The 20593-nt window shown below is 37.1% G+C and overlaps 1 protein-coding gene across 1 annotated transcript in view; it reads right to left on the bottom strand.

Annotated features, from left to right (window-relative positions):
- Positions 1-20593, bottom strand: part of SPATA17 (spermatogenesis associated 17) — a 285944-nt gene that overhangs the window by 36726 nt on the left and 228625 nt on the right. The window lies entirely within an intron of this gene.

Raw genomic sequence — 20593 nt, 5'->3', positions numbered from 1 at the left:
TTTCTGCATCATTACAGGAACCGCTCCAACCAAACTGTCGCCCACTACTGAGTCTGCTGTGAAAAACAGTCTCTGACCCATGAGTCTCGTGTGTCTGTCAGCATCTATGAAAACTATGTCAGACTAATTTTTTGGCTTCTATAGCTCTTTGGGTAGAAGTCCTTCTGTTTTTAGCTGTCTTCCATACCATCAAACTTATTTATCAGGGTGAGATATTACTAAATAGTTCCCAGAAATTGGATGAAATCTTTTTACTTACATTGCATTTTCTAGTTCTTAGTATTGAGTACAGGCAGATTTTTTTAAAGGTTGTTTGATTTTGCTTTTGTTTTGGGGTTGTTTTTTGGGGGGTGGGGTGGGGAATAGCCATGTATGCAGCTATCAATAAAGTTCTATTACCAGAGGACAAGAATTGCCAACAGTAGCTCAAAGCTCAATCTAACCTGCTACCTGTTTTTGTAAGTAAAGTTTTATTGGAACATGTCCATGACATTTATCTACTGTTTATGGCGGCTTTCCCACTAAAACAGCAGATTGGAACAGTTGCATCACAGATCACATATATGGTCTTCAAAGCATAGAATATTTTCTATCTAGCCCTTCAGTTAAAAATAAATTGTTAAGGCCTGGTATAAGAAGAAGAAAAACTTGACAAAGACAATGAAGTTTTTACTAAAGATATTCAAGGCCTCAGAAAATATGCTATTTCTTCCTTTAAGTAATGCTTCCAGGGGATACCCCGTGCATTAAAGAAATTAATCATTTTTAATATTTAAGGAAGAAAAATCAGTGATGTTAAATTAATCTTTTTTAATATTTAAGGAAGAAAAATCAGTGATGTTAAACACAAACCAAAACTAAAAAACAAACAAAACCACCCATAAGAATATAAAGAATTTGACTATTTTAACTAATTTGAGAAAATTCATAAATATACAAATTATACCCAATACCTGAATTATATATATTATTTTAATACATGTATAACCTCTTAAAATTAATCAAACCCTTAGCCCTAAGGCAATTCTAAGCACATTTCAAGGGATTACATTTAGAGTATACGCTTTGATCACAGCAGAAGCAAGATTGTGTTGTTCTTGTTGTCAGGTGTCAGAGAGTCAGCGCAGGCTCACAGCGACCCTATGCACAGCTGACAATTGTTCCTATGCCTGAGCCCATTGATGTAGCCACTATGTGGCTCGTTGAGAGCATTCCTCTTTTGCGCTTCTCCAGGGACTGGTCTCTCCTGAGAATATGTCCAAAGTATGTGAGGTGAAGTCTTGCCATCTTTGCCTCTAAGAAGCACTCTAGCCTTACTTCTTCTAACACATATCAGGTTGTCCTTTTAGCAGTCCATGGTACTTTCAATATTCTTCTCCAACACCACACCACAATTCAACTGCATCAATTCTTATTCGGTCTTCCTTGTTCAATGTCAGATTTTCACATGCATATGATGCAAAGGAGAAGACCATGGGTTGCATCAGGCACACCTTAGTCCTCAAAGTAACATCTTTATTCTTCAATACTCTGAAGAGGTCTTGTACAGTAAATTTATCCAATGCAAGACTTCATTTGATCTCTTGTCTGCTACATCCATGAGCATTGATTGTGGTTCCAAGCAAGAAAAAGCCCTGACAACTACAAGATTTTCTCCATTTAGCATTACATTACCTATTGTTCAGTGGTGAGGATCTTTGTCTTCCTTGCTTTGAGTTGTAATCAATACTGAAGGGTGCAATCCTTGACTTTAATCAGGGAGTATTTCAAGTCCTCCTCGCTTTCAGCAAGTAAGGTCGTGCCATCTGCATATTGCAGATTATTAATAAGCCTTCCTTTGATCTTTATGCCACAGTCTTCTTCACATAAATCAGTGTCTATGGTGATTTGCTCAGTGTACCTGTTGAACAAATATGGAGAGAAGGAATAACCTTGGTGCACACCTTTCCTGATTTAAACAATGCATATTCTCTTGTTCTGTTTGCACACCTGCCTCTTGATCCATGTACAAGTCCTGAATGAGTACAAGGTTATCCATAGTTTATTACTGTCCACACATAGAATGCCTGGGCATAGGCAGTGATACACAAGTAAACATCTTTCTGGCATTCTCTCCTTTGAGCCAAGATTGATCTCACATAAGCAATGATATCCCTTGTTCCACGTCTTTTTCTGAATTGGGCCTGAATTCCTAGAAGTTTCTTTAGAATGTACTGCTGCAAATGCTGTTAGATGATCTTAAGCTAGCAAGATTCTACTTCTGTTTAATATCAATGATATCATTCTATAGTTTGAGCATTCAGTTGGGTCACCTTTCTTTGGAATGGCACAGTCATTTGTCAAAGTAGCTGTCTTCCAAATTTCCTGCCATAGATGAGTGAGTGCTTCCAGTGCTTCTTCAGCTTTCTGAAACATTTCAATTTGTGTTCCATCAGTTCCTGGAGCCTTGCTGTTGGCTAATGCACTCAGTGCAGTTTGAACTTCTTCCTTCAGCACCATTGGTTCTTGCTCATATGCTACCTTATGAAATAGTGGAATATCTACTATTTCTATTTGGTATAGTGACTGTGTATTCTTTCCATATTCTCTTGATGATTCCTGTATCATTCAATATTTTGCCTATAAAATCTTTCAAAATTGCAAGTATAATTAGTATATTAATAAAATTAATTATATAATTAGTATATTAATAAAAATATAACCAGAAAATCTCCCTATGTTTTAAAATTAAATAATACATTTCTAAATAAGACAATAAGTCAATAAGGAATTAAAAACTAGAAAAAATTCCAATATATGATGACAAAACTTATGGGGTGCCACTATATCCAAGCTTTGGAGTATATCTAGAGCCTATCTGAAAATATTAGAAACATATTGAAATTCAAATATGTAAGTATCCACTATAAGAAGTAACACAAAGAATAGCATGCAGCAAACAAACAAAAACAGATGATTCAAAAAAATTAAGGATAAGAATAGAATTTAATAAAATATAAACCAAATTCACTGCAATATAAAACAGAAAACAATATTCAATTGAGAAAATCTACAACGTTTTAAAATTTAGTTCTATAAATAGATTGAAGCTATGGAAAAAACCCTGGAGCAAGAAGATATGAATGAAATTTATCAATATCATAAGTGAACTAGGTGACATCATTACATTTGTTAGAGACATTAAACCAGGTTATTGAATCCACTCAGCTCAGCTCAATCATGGCCGAGGTAGCAACCTCAGAACAGACATGACTTCTTACATGTGAGTGAGTTGGAGCAATAACCGGAACAGGAAACATTGCATGTTGGGTGGCAGTCCTAATGGAAACTAAATGTCTCTCTTAGGGCAATGTAGGCATGAAAGAACAACCCAATCTTTTGTCCACAGAATGGGAAACAATGACACTTAGTTCAAAGATGGTGACCGGACCATGTTGCTTTGAGTGCCCCTCTTCCCAGTTGCCAATGATCTAATTTCCCAATTTCTCCTGACAATGCTCAATACAACTCATCAGAATCTCCAATCCCTTGGCTTTAACCCATATATTTTCTCATTCAGGTTACTGTTTCTGCTCACCACAACTTTAAAATTTTGAAAAAAAAATTTTTGTATCTCTTCTAGGTTTGATTCCTTGGCCATGACTGAACTAGCTTGAACCAGTTGGAAACCTGATATTAAATACAGATGTGGATGCGGAACCCTCATGGTGCAGCGAGCTATGCCGCCCTAAGCTGCTAACCACAAGATAAGCAGTTGAAAACCACCAGCCACTCGTGAAGAGAAAGGTGAGGTTGACTGCTGCTGTAAAGTTTTAAGGTCTCCAAAACACAAAGGGGCTTTATAGAGTTGCTACGAGTTGGAATCAACTTCATGGCAGGAAGTTTGGTTTGGGGGATGGGGGTGGGGTGGTTATGTGTATCAGGTATCTACGATCTACCTTTAACCAATATGTTCTGTTGCCCATTTCCACACATCTGAAAACTTAAAATTTCCAAAAGTATACTTATTTCCAATGAGAAGCAAAAGAACTACCAAAACTATCCTCAAATGTATATTTTTAAGTGTTTATATCATTCCCCTTTGTTCTCTTAATTCATTTTTTAAAATCTCTGGTCATAAGTTAATGTCTAACTAAAAATATAGGTAAAGAATGCATATTGTGCTGCTGTTGAAGGCTATGGGTGACAGTGAAAATCCAAAATCTATTTGCAGACTCCTCACGTGGAGCGAGTCAGACCATGGACCAAGCTTGTGGATCGTCTTGCCCTCAGAGTGCACTGGAGAGCAAACTAAGGCAGAGAGCAACCTGACAAACCAATAGACAAAGCTCACTGCTAGCGAGTGCATGCCAACGTGAAGTTACCAGGACAGGACAGAACTGCCCCTTTGGGGTTCCAACACCGTTCAACTCTTTATGGGATGAGAAAGCCCTATCTTTCATCCAAGGAGTGGTTGGTGGTTTCAAACTGCTGACCTTTCAAACAGTAGCCCAACGCATAACCACTAAGCCACCAGGGCACCTAATTAGGCTAAATTTTAACATATTACCATTTGTTCTCTTTTTTGACCCATTTTAATTTGTTCAAATTTCTATTATCTTCTGCTTTCTCTTGAATTGAGGTTTTTCTGTGCTTTCTTTTGTTGTCATTGTTGGGGGTTTTGATATGATTTTCTTTGTATGAAATCCAGATAGGTGATCCAAAGAGATAACTAGAGTAATAGTTGCTTAGGGTTATGGCAGGGGACGATAAAGGTAATGTGAGAGCTAATAATGGGTAGAATTAAGAAAATATTCTGAAATTCATGGTGGTTGATGGTTGTGCAAGTCTTGTATAATATACTTAAATATACTTAAACCACTGAAGGGTATGATACATGAATTATATGTCTGTAAAACATGTACAATTTACTGCATATGCCTATAAAGTCAAATTGGTTGATTGTATTATTTAATTCTTCAATATCTTTGTTGAGTTCATTTCTTAGTTCTGTCCTTCACTGAAAGTGGTGTATTAAAGTTTCCTACTATTATTATAGTCTTTATCTCTTCAACTCTTTAACAATTTGGTTAACGTATTTTAAGACTTGTTAATTGGGTGCATAAACATTTCTTATGATTATGGACTCTACTTCAATGAACTCTTTAGTCATTATATAATGATCTTTATCTTTTATGTTGGAATTTTTAAAAGTCTATTTTATTGGAAATTAATAACACTTTTGCTCTATTTTGAATCCTATTAGCTTGACATGCTTTTTCATCTTTTGATTATTAGAAGAAAATGGAAAGACATATAGAAACAATTACTACAATGGAGTAATGGACCATGCAAATATCAGTCTCCGATACCAGAAACACAAACCCAAGACCAGAAGAACTAGAGAGTGCCCATTCCACTGCATCTCCTCTAAAAAGAGTTGCACTATAAGAGCCTAGCTAGAGTGGGAGACAACGTGGAACAGAACTAAAAATCTGAAAGACACTTGGTTTTGGGTAGATAGAGATAGATAGAACGCCTACAACTATGGCCATTGGACACCTTTTATTGTGGAACTGAACTTACCCTCACCCCAGCCCATGTAAGAATATTCAACCATTTAAATTTACAAAGGTAGAATTCATCAGAGATCAGAGGGTTAGGAGGCAGAGGAATGAAAACAGGAAGCACTAGGAGAAAGTGAGATAAGTGATGGTACACTGAGGGGTTGCGATGGATAAATTGAAACTAAATGATATGAATTGTTGCGAACATTTCAAAAAACAGATTTGATGCATTGAGTACAAATGGCAGAATATTTGATAAGCTGTGAGATGACATCAAGACCATCCTATATGAATAAAGCAAAAGATCATTTTTAAAAAACTGAGACCAAAAGTGGATATCAGAAGGAACTCAAATTTTCTCTTTAATGTAATGTAGTTAAAGCAACGTACCAAAAGAGATGAAGTAAAATAACTGAACGGCAATGTCAAAGGGCAACTCACAAAGACAAAATGAAATATCATAATGAAATGTGCTTATTTCAAGCTGAAAGAAATAGATAAAAAAATAAGCCTTGATTTGAAGGATTATAAGGGGAAAATATAGAAGATGCAGGAAGCATCAAAAGAAGATGGAAGGAATACACAGAGTCACTGGACCAAAAAAAAGTTGGTCGATGTTCAACCATTTCTGAAGGCAGACTATGATCAGGAACCAAATGCACCCAGGAAGATGTCTAAGCTGCACTGATGGCATTAAAGAAAAATAAGTCTCCAAGAATTAACAGATGAATTAACCACAATGAAAATGTTGCAACAAACTGATGGAGCACTGGAAGCACTCACTCACCTATATAAAGAAATTTGGAAGACAGCTACTTACCTGGTTAACCAACTGGATAATATCCATATTTTACCCAATCCAAAGTTACCCAACCTTATGTGAAAATTTTAGAACAATATTGTTTATATATATGCAATACAATTTTGGTGAGTATAATTAAAAATGGTTGTAGCAGTATATCAACAGGGAGCAGGCAGAAATTGAGCTGGATTCAGAAGAGAATATAAGAGGATGAATATCATTACTGATGTTAGATGGACCTTGCCTCAAAGCAGAGAATATAAGAAAGATGTTTATTTGTGTTTAGCTGATGGGGCAAAGGCATTCTACTGGGTGGATCACAACAATCTATGGATAGCCTTGAGAAGAATGGGAATTCTAGAACACTTCATCATGCTCACGCACAACTTGTAAATCAATTAAGCAGTCACTCAAGCAGAACAAGGGGAGACAGTATGGTTTAAAATCAGGAAAAGTGTGCATTGGGGCTGTATCTTTTCACATTACGTATTCAATCTACGTGTTGAGCAAATCATTTGAAAAGTTGCACTACGTGAAGAAGAATGTGGCATCAGGACTGAAGCAAGGCTTATTAACATATGAAAATGACTCAATCTTGCTTGCGGAAAGTCAGGAGAACTTGAAGCACTTGCTGATGAAGATCATGAACTGCAGTCCTCAATCTGGATTACAAATCAATGTAAAACAAACCAAAATCATCACAACTGGACTAAATAGGTAATGTCATGATAAATGGAGAAAAGATGGAAGTTGCCAAGGATTTCATTTTACTTTAATCCATAATTAATGCTCATGGAGGTAGCAGTCAAGAAATCAAGTGACATAATTTGGAATATATATATACATAATACACACACATATATGTGTGTCTGTGTGTGTGTCAGAATTATTTCAATAGCAGTGATTTTGAGAGTATATATATTCATTTATTTTTAAAGGGAAATTAACATAAAATAATTCTCAGGCAATTATCAAGTAAAAGTGGGAAATAACTATATATACATATATAAACCATTTTCATATGTTAAAAACAATTCAGTAACATTGATATTTTATATAAATATTATTATTAGAGTAATCAGTTTTGAGTTAATCATGGAAGAGTGAGGTAGAACACTAGAAAAAGTATTTGAATCAAGATATCTTAGGCAGAAGAGGGTGGTATGTAATTTAATTTTTTATGGAACACTAATTTTCAAATTAAAGCACACATAAAACCATAACATAAAATATCTGAAGGAGTGTAGTCGCTCCAGTTGGGGCAGACATGGAAGTTCATGAGTCTCCTAACTAGAAGTTCAACTTTCACATTTTGAGAAAGAAATTGTCTGGGCTTAGCTTTCTTTATAAAGTTACATTAAGGATCTCACTTTGAAGATTAAGGTGTGTCTCATCCAAACTATGATATTTTCAGTCATTTCATATGCATGTGAAAGTTGGACATCGTTTAAGGATGATTGAAGAATTTTCGCATTTAAATGATGTTTGTGAAGAACAGGGAAAGTATCATGGACTACCAGACAGACAAACAAATTTGTCTTGGAAGAGTACAGTCAGAAAGCTCCTTAGAAATTAGGATGGTGTGTGTAAATATATATATATATATATATGTAAAACGAGAGGAGACTAGAACTATGTACTCATATCTATATGTTAAGAATTAAGGTTGCAGATGGACATTGGGCCTCATCTCAAGTACTCCCTTAACATTAGAACACTTTGTTCTAACAATCCGGCATTCTGTGATGTTCACTTTCCCAACACGATCGCTGAAGACAAAATGGGTACATGGGCAAATGTGGTGAAGAAAGCTGATGGTGCCAGCTATCAAAAGATATAGCATCTGGGGTCTTAAAGGCTTGAAGATAAACAAACAGCCATCTAGCTCAGAAGCAACAAAGCCCACATGAAAGAGAAGCACAGCAGCCTATGTGATCATGAGGTGTCAATGAGCTCAAACAAAACAACGAGTGTGGGGATAGCACAGGACCAGGCAATGTTTTGTTCTGTTGTACATGGGCTTGTTATTAGTCAGAACTGACTTCATGGCAACTAATAACAGCAACAAATTATTTTTAATATGACTTCTATGGGTGAGTACTATAAAGATCACCAGCATTTCTTCTAAGCATCGGGAAAGAGCAGATATGATCTCAGAAGCTGGAATATAAAAGAAGAAAGTAGGCTTACAGTGTTTGTGAGATGCTGCTATTATTGTTGTTAGCTTCCAAGAAGTCGGTTCCACAGAATGAAACACTGCCTGGTCCTGCACGATCCTCACAATTATATTAAAATGAGATTTAATTACATAAAATTTATTGTGATCCCTTCAAAATGACCGGCTCCCTTTTGGGATAAAAGGACTAGGCGTTACAGAGTAGTAAAGCAAGGTTTTCGGGTTGAACTCTAGACCTATGCAGAGCGACTTAACTGGAAGTGAACAGATGTTTGCTTTTCATGTTTCAAATGGTTGCTGCTGCTGTTTGGTGCAATCAAGTTCAGTGGTTCGACCTGTGCAAAATCTAAACATCTTATAAAACAATATTGAATGATAGGTGGAGAAATATGGTACCCTAAAAGTAAGCTAAGCCATTTGTATTAATTTTATGTAATCTCTTGGTAATATTTTAGTCACCTAACCATCAACTATGATTCTCCTATGGCATATTACACATACATTTGAAACAAATACATAATGATGTACACGGGGATGTTTTATTGCTACCTGAAGTAGGATGGAAACAGTATATCACCTTTTATTTTGGTGGTCCTTTTATTAGCTTTCTACCACTTGATCAGCTGATATCACTAATAATAAATTTTTTTCTTATAAACTAGAGTTTGCAAGTCCTGTCCCTAGACTGTAATATTTCAAAAAACAGTCTAAGCTTTAGGGAAAAATCCAATTACAGAAACAGCATTAAAAATGCCAAGCACCGGGCAGAAGCAATTCTGGATCAGTTTAAAAAAGTGATTGATGAAACTCTAATCCAAGCTGAAGGAACAGTTTCACGACAAGCTGTGGCCATTCCACACACTTCATTAGCTGCCATAATTAGCCTGGTGTTTCAATTTGTTAGAACTGGTGGGGACAATTTTCCTCAGAATGCAAACATCAAAAAACAGGGTCCCTCAGACTTTAGAAGAGGCTGATGAGAGGCTTTTCTAGTCTCTGTTAACTAAAAGATTAATTACTGCTGATGGGAGTCTGTGCTGTGATTGTCACTCTGTCTCTGTGCATTACTTTTAGCATTAGAAGAAAGACATGGTTGACACAGCACTACTCAATCAAGCAGCTTCACGTTAGAGCACAAAGTCGGTTTTAATATGCAGGGCATTTTGATTGATTTTTCTTCCTCTGTTTTCGAGGGCCAGGACTCATACTTACTCATTTATATCAGCATTTTTAAACAGCCTTTAAAATATTGAAGGTTTGGTTAATGTACTTTCCCTCAAGCCATAGTTTTCCTCTTAAACTATAGATCAGCCAAAGGGTGGCTTCATCTATTTCTGAGATTGTATAGTGAGATATTTCAACTAGCTTTATAAACCTTCTTGGCTAAATATGTTTACTAAGTTATAAGGTTACATTAGTTTTCCCTATACACAGAAATGAAATACTATAGCTGGATTAGGAGAATATGAGGGTGCATCAGAAAGTTCCTAAAGAAATTTTACAACCTTTTATTCCATTTTTTTCCATGAACTTTTGGAAGTCCCTTCATACCTTGTAACTTTCCACAATATAAATTCATGATAACCTAGATATACAGGTAACACTGATAGCAAATAAGCGCACACACACAAACACACACAATTCATGAAAGCCTAATTAAACTGGATGAGGGGGGGGATGCCTACTTGGTCTTCTTAGAACAAAACTGTTTTCTTTTAGTCATTGGGCTTCAAGGCAGAGCTGATCCTAGTCTAAATGTACTGACATATTATCATTAACCATTGTACTAAGGCCATAATTTTTCATTTCTTTTGATATTTTAATTATTTGCACTAAGAATTATTTTGAAATGGATCATTTCCTTTCTCTATTTTTTAAAGCGAACATCTCTAACGAATCCATAAAACATGATTTGGGGGGAGTTAGTTAGGGATGTGGACATAGCAAACCATAGCTGCCGCAGCCTTTTCAAACCTGCTGTAACAAGGTAGTGGAAAGGTTGAAAGAAAGAAAGAAAGAAAGAAAGAAAGAAAGAAAGAAAGAAAGAAAGAAAGAAAGAAAGGAGGAAGGGAGGGAGGGAGGGAGGAAGGAAGGAAGGAAGGAAGGAAAATCAGAGGAAAATACATATTTTCAGAGGAAAACCTAAAATAAAGTCTTCATCACAAATTTGGGCACATGTATAATGTAGAGCAGCACTATCCAACTGAAATCTAGCATGAGCCATATTTGTGACTCTAGTTTTCTAGTGGTCACATTAGCAGTAGTAACAAAAAACTGATTAAATTTATAGTATTATTTGACCCATGCTATCTAAAAAACTATCACCGTATATGGGATTACTATAAGAATATTTGTGATCTTACATTCTGTCTATATACTCTTTAATTTCAGGAAGGAGTATTGGGTCATCTGCATAGTGCATCTTGATATCACATCCTTCTTTATATGGTCTAGCTTCTTGGACTATTTGCTCAGCATACAGATTGAATAATCCATTACCATCAAGTCAATTCCAAATCCAGTGGCCCTCTATAAGGATTCTGATACTAAATCTTTATAGGAGCAGACAGACTCATCTATCTCCCATGGAGTGGCTGGTAGTTGTAACTGCTGAAGTTGTGGTTGTTGGCCCAGTACCTAGCCTACAGAGTCACCAGAATTTGTGAATTTAGTAAGTATGATAGAACCCTGATACAGGCACTTCATGATTTAAAACCCCTCCGTGTCCCCTTGACCTATTTAAAGAACTGCCTCTTGGTCTATGCATAGGTTCCACATGAATAATTGCTATGCATAGGTTCCACATAAGCAAAGGTTCCACATTGGTCTATGCATAGGTTCCATATAAGCACAATTAAGTGTTCTAGAATTCCTTTTCTTCACAATGTTATCTATAGTTTATTATGATACACATGGTTGAATGCCTTTGCATCATCAATAAAACACAAGTAAACACATTTCCTTGTTCTTTCAGCCAAGATTCCTCTGATATCAGCAACGATATCCTTCATTACAAGTCCTCTTCTACTTCAGCTTGAATTTCTGGCAGTTCTCTAACTGCAGTGCCTACTATCCGTGCTGCAACAGTACTTCAGATCTTCAACAGAATTTCACCTGGGTTTTATATTAATAAGATTATTTGATAAATTTCTGCCTTTTATTGGGTCACCATTCTTTGGATTGGCACAAATATGAGGATCTTCCAGTTGGTTGGCCAAGTACTTGTCTTGTGTCTTTTGAGGCACGAATGAGGACTCCCAGTGCAACATCACTTTGTTGGAACAGTTCCTGGAGCCTGTTTTTCACCAATGCCTATAAAGCCAAACCAAACTCACTGCCATTGAGTTGATTCCAACTGATAGCGACCGTGTAAGAACAGGGTAGAACTTCACTGGTGGGTTTCTGAAACTAACATTTTACAGGACTAGAAAACCTCATCTTTCTCCCAAGAAGCAGGTGGCAGTTTTGAATAGCTGATCTTTCGATTAGCAGTCCAATTGCTGTGCATACTGACCATAATTTATTATTTAGTACATTTGCAGTTCAAAACCACCAGCCAGCTCCACAGGAGCAACATGAGGCTTTCTACTCCAGCTAAATAGTTACAGGCTTGGAAACCCACAGCGGCAGTTATACCCTGCCCTACAGGGGCACTATGAAGTGGAATCCACTCAATGACAGTGAATGAATGAGTGAGGGAGTGGTTCACTTACCACAGTGCTATTTGATCTTATCAAATTGCATTTTTACATTATCTCAGGAAATGTACTCAGAACCTAAATTCCTAAACTTAGTAGCCATACGTAGCCATACAAAAGGAACTCAATATGAAAAAAAAAAATTACTGGTTATTTCTGTTCAAGTACTGCATTATAGAAATAGTTTCACTGCCGTAATTCTACACCTTTATATTTTCCCAGGATTTAATTTTTAAACAGTTGAGGATATGCACAAAATAATTCCAGCAGCTCCTACACAGAATTCAACACTGTTGTTGAATCATTCATCCCATTATTATCACTCTTAGAGGGAGAATCTCAAAACTTAAATAGTAAAATAGGAAATAAAAGAACTTCTTGGGTACAGAGGATTTTCCTATGATAAACACGAGATAAGTAAAGCTGAAAGAGCTCTTCCAACCTTTGTGAAACTCCTCAGAGAATTTGGCTGTCATGAAAATGGCTTCATTTGAAAGGGTGGAAATTACACCAAAAACTATGATTTATTTGCCCATCAGAAGACCTTCTTAGCCTTAGAACATGTCATAATGTAAATAAAAGAAGCCATCTAGTGTTGGGGAGAAAGCATGTGAGTTGAAATAAAAGTTGAAGTTGATTTGTGACTTGAGACAGAAAAATAAAACAGATGCGTTCTTCATTCTTTCCTAAATAGTTGATAATTTACAGCATGACACGGAGTAAATGACAGAGCCAGAATTGGCTCCAGGATGCATCTGGGAGTAAAATGAACTCTTAGACTTGATCTGACATATTCCTATTGACACCATCACAGTAAAATTCCCATTTTAGGAACCACTATTGGAAACTATAGAAGCAAAAATGAAGTAAAAGGGAAAAATTCAAATTCATTTCAGGTACACTATATGAAATCTTTTAAAATACATATATCAGGTTTTGCTGTTTGGAGAAAACAATTCCACCCAGCATCCTGACCACTACTTTCTACAGCAGATATCTTACTGCCAATATGCTGCCCAACAATTCTGAACGCAGGCTTGCATTCTCCTTGAAGGATATTCAACTTCAGAGTTGGGACCTTTCCAGGAGATTTGCATGTGGATATGAGAGCAGAATATGAAATGAAGTGTTGAATATGGAAAGTCTTAAAGATAAAAGTCAGTATTTAGTAAAAATTACATAATAGTTGAAAGAATGATTAAACCAATATGATAAGGAGTTCATTTTATATATAAATTCCTTATAGCCATGTTACTCATGTTTCTGAAAAGTTATAAAATTTGTTGAACCAATTCTCACTCTGCAAAATAAGATCACAGAAGGAAAATATGCCATGTCCCTAATTGGAAATGCCTCAACAAGCTAAAGCAGACTGATAATTTGTTAATTTCTCTTTAGGGGATAAATTAGATTATACCTGGGAATATTATATAACTGTTAAAGTTCACACTTTCTTAGATTTCTCAGAAATGACATAGTGATTCCTAACGCTCAGCATCCCAGAGGACATCAACAACACAGACTCCATAACATATAACCACAATGGCTTAAGGACAAAGAATAAAATGACATGATTTCAACCTTGAAATTTCTTGGAAGATTTTTAGATCGCTTTATCATTTTCAGAAATTAAAATAAGCATATTAAATAAGATATTAAAGCAATATATTAAAACTTAGTCTCCATTTGACATTGTTATTAGGTGAAATGCTAGGTTTAGCACTTGTTGCCATTCTTGGAAAAAAATTTAATCAAGTGAATGTCAAAGATAAATACATTGCCATATTCAAAGGCTACTGTAACATTTCAACATTTTATTCAAGAAAAATAAAAGTTGTTCTCACTGAAGTATACATTTATAACATTTCATTATTTATTTATAAATTTTTACATTTTATAAAGGAAACACTTGAGAGTCAAATTATAATTCAACAACTTACTTTGTAAACTGTGGAGGAAATGGAATTAAACTATGGTACCTACATTTCATGTTCACTTCTACATTTGCACTTTTTTTCTGAAGAGAGTATCCAGAGCTGTAAACATATTCTCTACAATGTGAGGTGTCAAAAAGTATTTTAAAAACTATTGAAGACTTCTAGGAAGATGGCAACTGAGTAACACATACCTGAGAGACCCCTCAGAAATCAGGACAGGAGAGTTACTAAGAGGGAAATTCCATTTCCAGGTCATAGGAGGAGCATCATAAAGATAAAGAGGCACAAATACACTACATTTTGAAGAGCTGGGGGCTTTTGGCTTACCACAGTGGAGGGTGGGTGGGGTCTAACCTTAGCCCCATCACTCTCTCAGCCAGCCAAAGAGCTTTATCTCAACACAGCCACAGCTTGCAACCGTCTTGGGGCAGGATTAAAAAACTTCCAGTTCCATGGTCAGGGCTCGGGGTTCAGCTATAGTTACTTTGGTTTCCCTCTCTTCTCTTTCCTCTCACAGTCTCAGTGGGCTGTTGTTGGGTTTTTTTCCTTTTATTTTTCTCTTCCCTTTTATCTCACACACCACTGCCTACCTCCAGGCCACTCTCCATAGTCTAGGGAATTTATGCCTGCCCTCCGTCCAGCTGGGAAAGCTCCACACTATGCAGCGTAACCCACAGCTGGAGAAAGCCCACCCATTTTCCTCCAGGAAAATCTCACCCACCTTCTTCTGGGAGAAATCCTGTCCACCTTCCTCCTGGGGAAATTCCACCTGCCCGCCCTCTTAAGTGCTTCGCACATGGCTGGGGAAATCCTGTCCACATTCTTCCTGCCTTCTGTGGCACTCCTGTTGCAGCAGGCATCCCTGCACACCATCTGAAGTGCCCCAAGCTGCCACGGGTCACACCATCATGGCTTCTTGTGAGATCATGCAGTATAACACTATCCTCGCGGGTCCAAAACCACCCAACAAGCATCTCGTGAGAGGACCATCCAACTTACCCTCCAAATAATGGAATTCTGGTTGACCAGGGAAAGAGTGAAGCCACAGGAGGATAAAACTGTAGGCCAATTCCAAAGTGCAATAATTTGCAGTTTGAAGAAGCATTCCTATGAACCTCCCAGAAAGGGCACAGTGCTCTTCAACTCTCTGTAAAATGGCACCTGGCTCCTCTAAAACAATGCAATGAAAGCAGCAACCAGTCCAAACAACCTCAATTAAAAAAACAAGAGAAAAAAAAGGCAATGTCAGAAGATGTTCTAAACCTAACAATGTGCATAGAAGAAGCAGACATTGATCTGCCACAGATAGAAATTTTTAGAACGCTGCTTGGAGCCATACAACATATGAGGGAAACAATACAGAAAAAGGATGAAATGATTGAGGAGATAAAGACCATACACCAAAGGGAAATACAAGAGCATATGGATGAGATAAAAATCAGTAGCAGACTCATGAACTTCACCAACCAACTGGAGGAGGCAGAGAACCGCACCAGTGAACTAGAGGACAGGCAAGCAGACTTTAAAAATGTAAACTAAAATCTAATAAGATCATCAGAGAAGCTGAAGAAAACTTAAGGGCCATGTCTGATGCTATGAAGAGGCACAACATTAGAGTAATTGGATTAGTGGAGGAAGACACAATAAAAAAGTCATCTGCAAAAGTATTGAGGGAATTCTTGGAGGAAATATTCCCCAGCTTAATGACTGAACCAGGCAACCATTCAGGAGGCTGAAAGGACACCAGCTGACTGAATCCCAAGAAGAAGTCACTAAGGCACATAACAGTTAAACTATCCAACTTTGAGGAAAAAGAGAAAATCATGAGAGCAGCAAGGGAAAAACAAGCAATAGCATATGAAGATTCCCAAACAAGTATATGCTCAGACCTATCAGTGGACACTATGAAGAAGAGAGAGTGGAATAACATATTTCAAAAATTGAAGGAAAATAACAAAAACCCAAGAATACTCTATCCAGACAGATTATCTATCAAGATAGATGAAGAAGTAAGAGTCTTCCCAGACACGCAAAAATTCAAAGAATACATTGAAACAAACCCAGCCCTACAAAAGACCTTTGCCAAGCCAGTATTGGCGGAAGAACAGCACTCACTGATCACAAAAAAGAGACTTCCATATAGAACAATCCCACCCAGAGGGCAACAAAGAGAAAACAGCCCCAAAGATAGCATTAGCTTAAGGGTAGAAAGAAGTCAAGAATGAAACACACACACACACACACACACACACACACACACACACACAACATACAGATAAGAAAGGGAGGTAGGAAAACACCCAAAACAAAATGTATAAGATGACATCACAGAGTTCACAGATGGATGTAATAACCCTGAATATCGATGGCATTAAAAGACTTAGGCTAGCAGACTGGCTTAGAAAACACAACCCACCAATCTGTTGCCTACAGGAAACACATCTCAAAACTACAGACAAAAATAGGCTGAGAATCAAGGATGGAGAAAAACATATGAAGCAAACAGCATTTCAAAAAAGCAGGGGTCGAAACCCTAATCTTGGATAAAATTGACCTCAAATTCCAAACCATAAAAAGAGATAAGGAGAGACACTATATAATGCTCAAGGGAATGGTAGACAGAGAATCACTATGCATCCCCGAACAAGAGACACACTAAATACTGCAACCAAACGCTCAAACAGATGAAAACAGAAATCACAGGCTCAACAATTATAGAAGGTGACTTCAAAACACCGCTCTCTGAGAAGATAAATCACAGGGAAAGAAACTCAACAAGAAGGCTAGAGATGTAAACATTAAAATTAGACAATTTGACCTGAGAGATATTTACAGAGCTCTTTACCCAAATACAAAATTATTCACATTCTTTTCAAACCCACATAGCACATATTCGAAGAGAGACCACATGCTGGGACATAAATTGAATCTTCATAAATTTAAACATATTGCTATCATATAGACCTCTCTCTGACCACTGTGCTATACGACTGGAAATCAACAAAACGAAGATGAAGAAAACAAGTGCCAACAATTAGAGGATGAATAACTATTACAAAAGCAGTGTGTACTGGCTCAAATCAGAGATGAAATTAGGAAATTTCTAGAAACCAATGAGAATGAGAACACAACATACCAAAAGTGATGGGACACAGTAAAGGCAGTTATCAGAGGAGGTTTCATAGCAATACATGCACACCTGAAAAAGGAAGAGAGACTTATGGTTGATATGCTGGCACAAAATTTATAGCAACTAGAGCAGAGTAAATAGGACAACCATACTAATAGCAAAAGAAAACAAATTATAAAAATCATGGCTGAGATTAAGGACAGTGAAAATAAGAAAACTATGCAAAAAAGCTAATGTTTCTAAAAGTTGGTTCTTTGAAATGATAAACAGAATCTCCAGACCGCTGGAAGACCTAACCAAAGAAAGGAAGAAACAAATTTCAGTAGCGAGGATGAAGGATGAAAGAGGGGACATGATAACAGACCCTAATGAATCCAAAAGGATAATTACACAGTACTACAAAGGGTTGTACTCCAATTAATTCAACAACTTTGAAGATATGGACAAATTCCTGGAAAAACAATCAATCCCTAGACTATCCTGGATGGATGCCAAGAATCTCAACAGAACCATCGCAATAGAAGAAATAGACAAGGTTGTCAAGGGCTTCCCAACAAAAAAATCCCCTGGAGCAGATGGCTTCACAGGAGAATTCTAACAAGCTTTCAGGAAAGAACTGACACCATCCTAACCAAACTCTTCCAGAACATAGAAAAAGACTGCACATTCCCAAACTCCTTCTGATACTGAAACTGGGCAAGGATCCCACAAGAACTGAGAACTACAGACCAATATCCCTAATGAACATCGATGTAAAAATCCTTAACAAAATACTGGTCAACAGAATACAAGAGTATATAAAACAGATAATTCACCATGAACAAGTGGGATTCATACCAGGGATGCAGGAATGGTTCAACATACAAAAGACCATTAGTATCATTCGACATATTGACATGAAAAACTATAAGAACCACATGATAAAATCGATAGATGCAGAAAAAGCATTTGACAACGTCCAATACCAATTGATGTTTAAGATACTTGAGAAGATAGGAACAGAAGGAAAATTCCTCAATATAATACAAGCTATCTATAAAAAAACAACAGTCAACATAGTAATCAATGGAGAAAATATGAAAACAATCCCATTGAAAAAGGGGACCAGACAAGGATGCCTCTTGTCCCCACTCTTATTTAAGATCGTACTGGAGGTCATAGCTAACAGTATAAGGCAAAGAAAAGACATCAAAGGTATTCACCTGAGGAAGGAAGAGGTGAAACTATTGTTGTTTGCAGATGCTATAATTTTATATATGGAAAATCCCAAAAGGTCCACAAGGGGAGTACTAGAAGCAATAGAGGAGTTTGGCAGAGTGGCAGGAAACAAGATCAACAAACAGAAGTCTATCAGACTGTTATACACATGGGACAAGACTACAGAAGAGGCAATTAAAAAGATGGTATCCTTTATAACAGCCAAGCACAAATTGAAATATCTAGGGATAAACCCAACTAAAAAAACCAAGATATATAAGAGGAACTACAGAACACTATTACAAGAAACCAAGAGTGACCTAAACAAATGGAAGAATACCCCATGCTCATGGATTGGAAGACTCATTATAGTAAGGATGTCAGTTCTGCCCAAGGCACTATATAAGTTTAATGCAAACCTGATACAATTACCCTCATCTTTCTCCAAAGAAATGGAAAAACTGATTACCAACTTCATATAGAGGAGGAAGAAGCACAGAATTAGCAGAGAACTCCTCAAGAAGAAGGACACAGTGGGGGGGCTTGTGTTACCTGACTTTAGCACATATTATACAGTCACAGTTGTCAAAACTTCATGGTAATGGTATAATGACAGATACTCAGACCAATGGAAAAGAACTGAAAACCCAGGAATAAAATCATCAGCATACAGACAACTGATCTTTGATAAGGGCTCAAAAATATCCAATGGGAAGCAGATTCCCTCTTTAACAAGTAGTGCTAGAAAAAAATGGATATCTACCTGCAGAAAAATGAAGCAAGACCCTTATCTCACTCTGTTCACAAGAATAAACTCAAGATGGATCACAGACCTTGAAGTAAAACTCCAAACTATTAGGGCCATCAATGAGGGAACTGGACAAACCTGAGAACCTTGGCGCACGAAATACATAGAAATTAGAAATAGGGAAGTACACAAATACAGAGGAATCACAAATTGACAAGTGGGGGAAACTGAAGATAAAACATCTGTGTACATCGAAAGAATTCACTGAGAGTAATAAGAGAACCCACGACTGGGAAAACATCCTTAGCAATGACACATCAGACAAAGGCCTTGTCACTAAAATCTACAATACTCTGCTAGCTTCCAAAAAGAAAACAACTAATAGCACACTGAGGAAGTTGCAAAGGTCCTGAACAGAATTTTCACAAGGGCAGAAATCTGAATGGCCACTAAACATATGAGAAAATGTTCGCGATCATTAGCCATAAGAGAAATGCAAATTAAAATGAGATATCACCAACACCCTCAATGACAGCCCAATTAAAAATTCAGAAAGCAACAAGTGTTGGAGGGGCTGTGGTGAGACAGGAACTCTCATTCACTGCTGGTGGACCTGTAGGTATGTACAGGCACTATGGAAATTGATTTGTCAATATATAAAACATATGGAGAAGGAGCAACCATACAACCAGCAATCATCTTACTGGGCATATACCCAGAAAAGGCAAGAAACAAACCATGGCCAGACATCTGTACACCAATGTTCATTGCGGCACAGTTCACAATTGCAAGGAGTTGGAAACAACTCAAATTTCCATCAACAGACGAGTGGATTAAAAAACTGTGGTACATACATACAACAGAGTACTATGCATCGCTAAAAGGCAGTGATGAACGCATGAAGCATATCACCGCATGGGAAGAACTGGAGGAAATTATGCTAAGCAAAGTAAGCCAAGCACAAAAGGGCAAGTATACCATGAGTCCACTGAAGTAAGTGTGTAAAAAAAGGGGGGGGGGAAGCAAAAGGGGCTTAGGGAAAAAGCTACTATATACAAACATTCCTGGGGTGAGGTCCAGGTAGAATGGCACGTGCCAGACCAAATCCAGGGATACATATGGTAGTGAACTAAGACACTGGACCTCTACTCAAGTACTCCCTCAATGCAAGAAGACTTTGTTCTATTAAACTAACATTCCATGATACTCACCTTCCTGGCACGATCACTGAAGACAAAGTGGGTACATGAGCAAATGTGGTGAAGAAAGTTGATGGTACCCGGTTATCAAAAGATAGAGAGTCTGGGGTCTTAAAGACTTGAAGGTAAACAAGCAGTCATCTAGCTGAAAAGTAACAAA

This window comes from Echinops telfairi, unplaced genomic scaffold (genome assembly GCF_000313985.2).
Source record: "Echinops telfairi isolate 266 unplaced genomic scaffold, ASM31398v2 ScPeMD7_7424;HRSCAF=8462, whole genome shotgun sequence".
Classification (NCBI taxonomy): Eukaryota; Metazoa; Chordata; class Mammalia; order Afrosoricida; family Tenrecidae; genus Echinops; species Echinops telfairi.
Note: the sequence above shows the minus strand (reverse complement) of the source record. Positions and strands in the feature narration are given on the sequence as shown.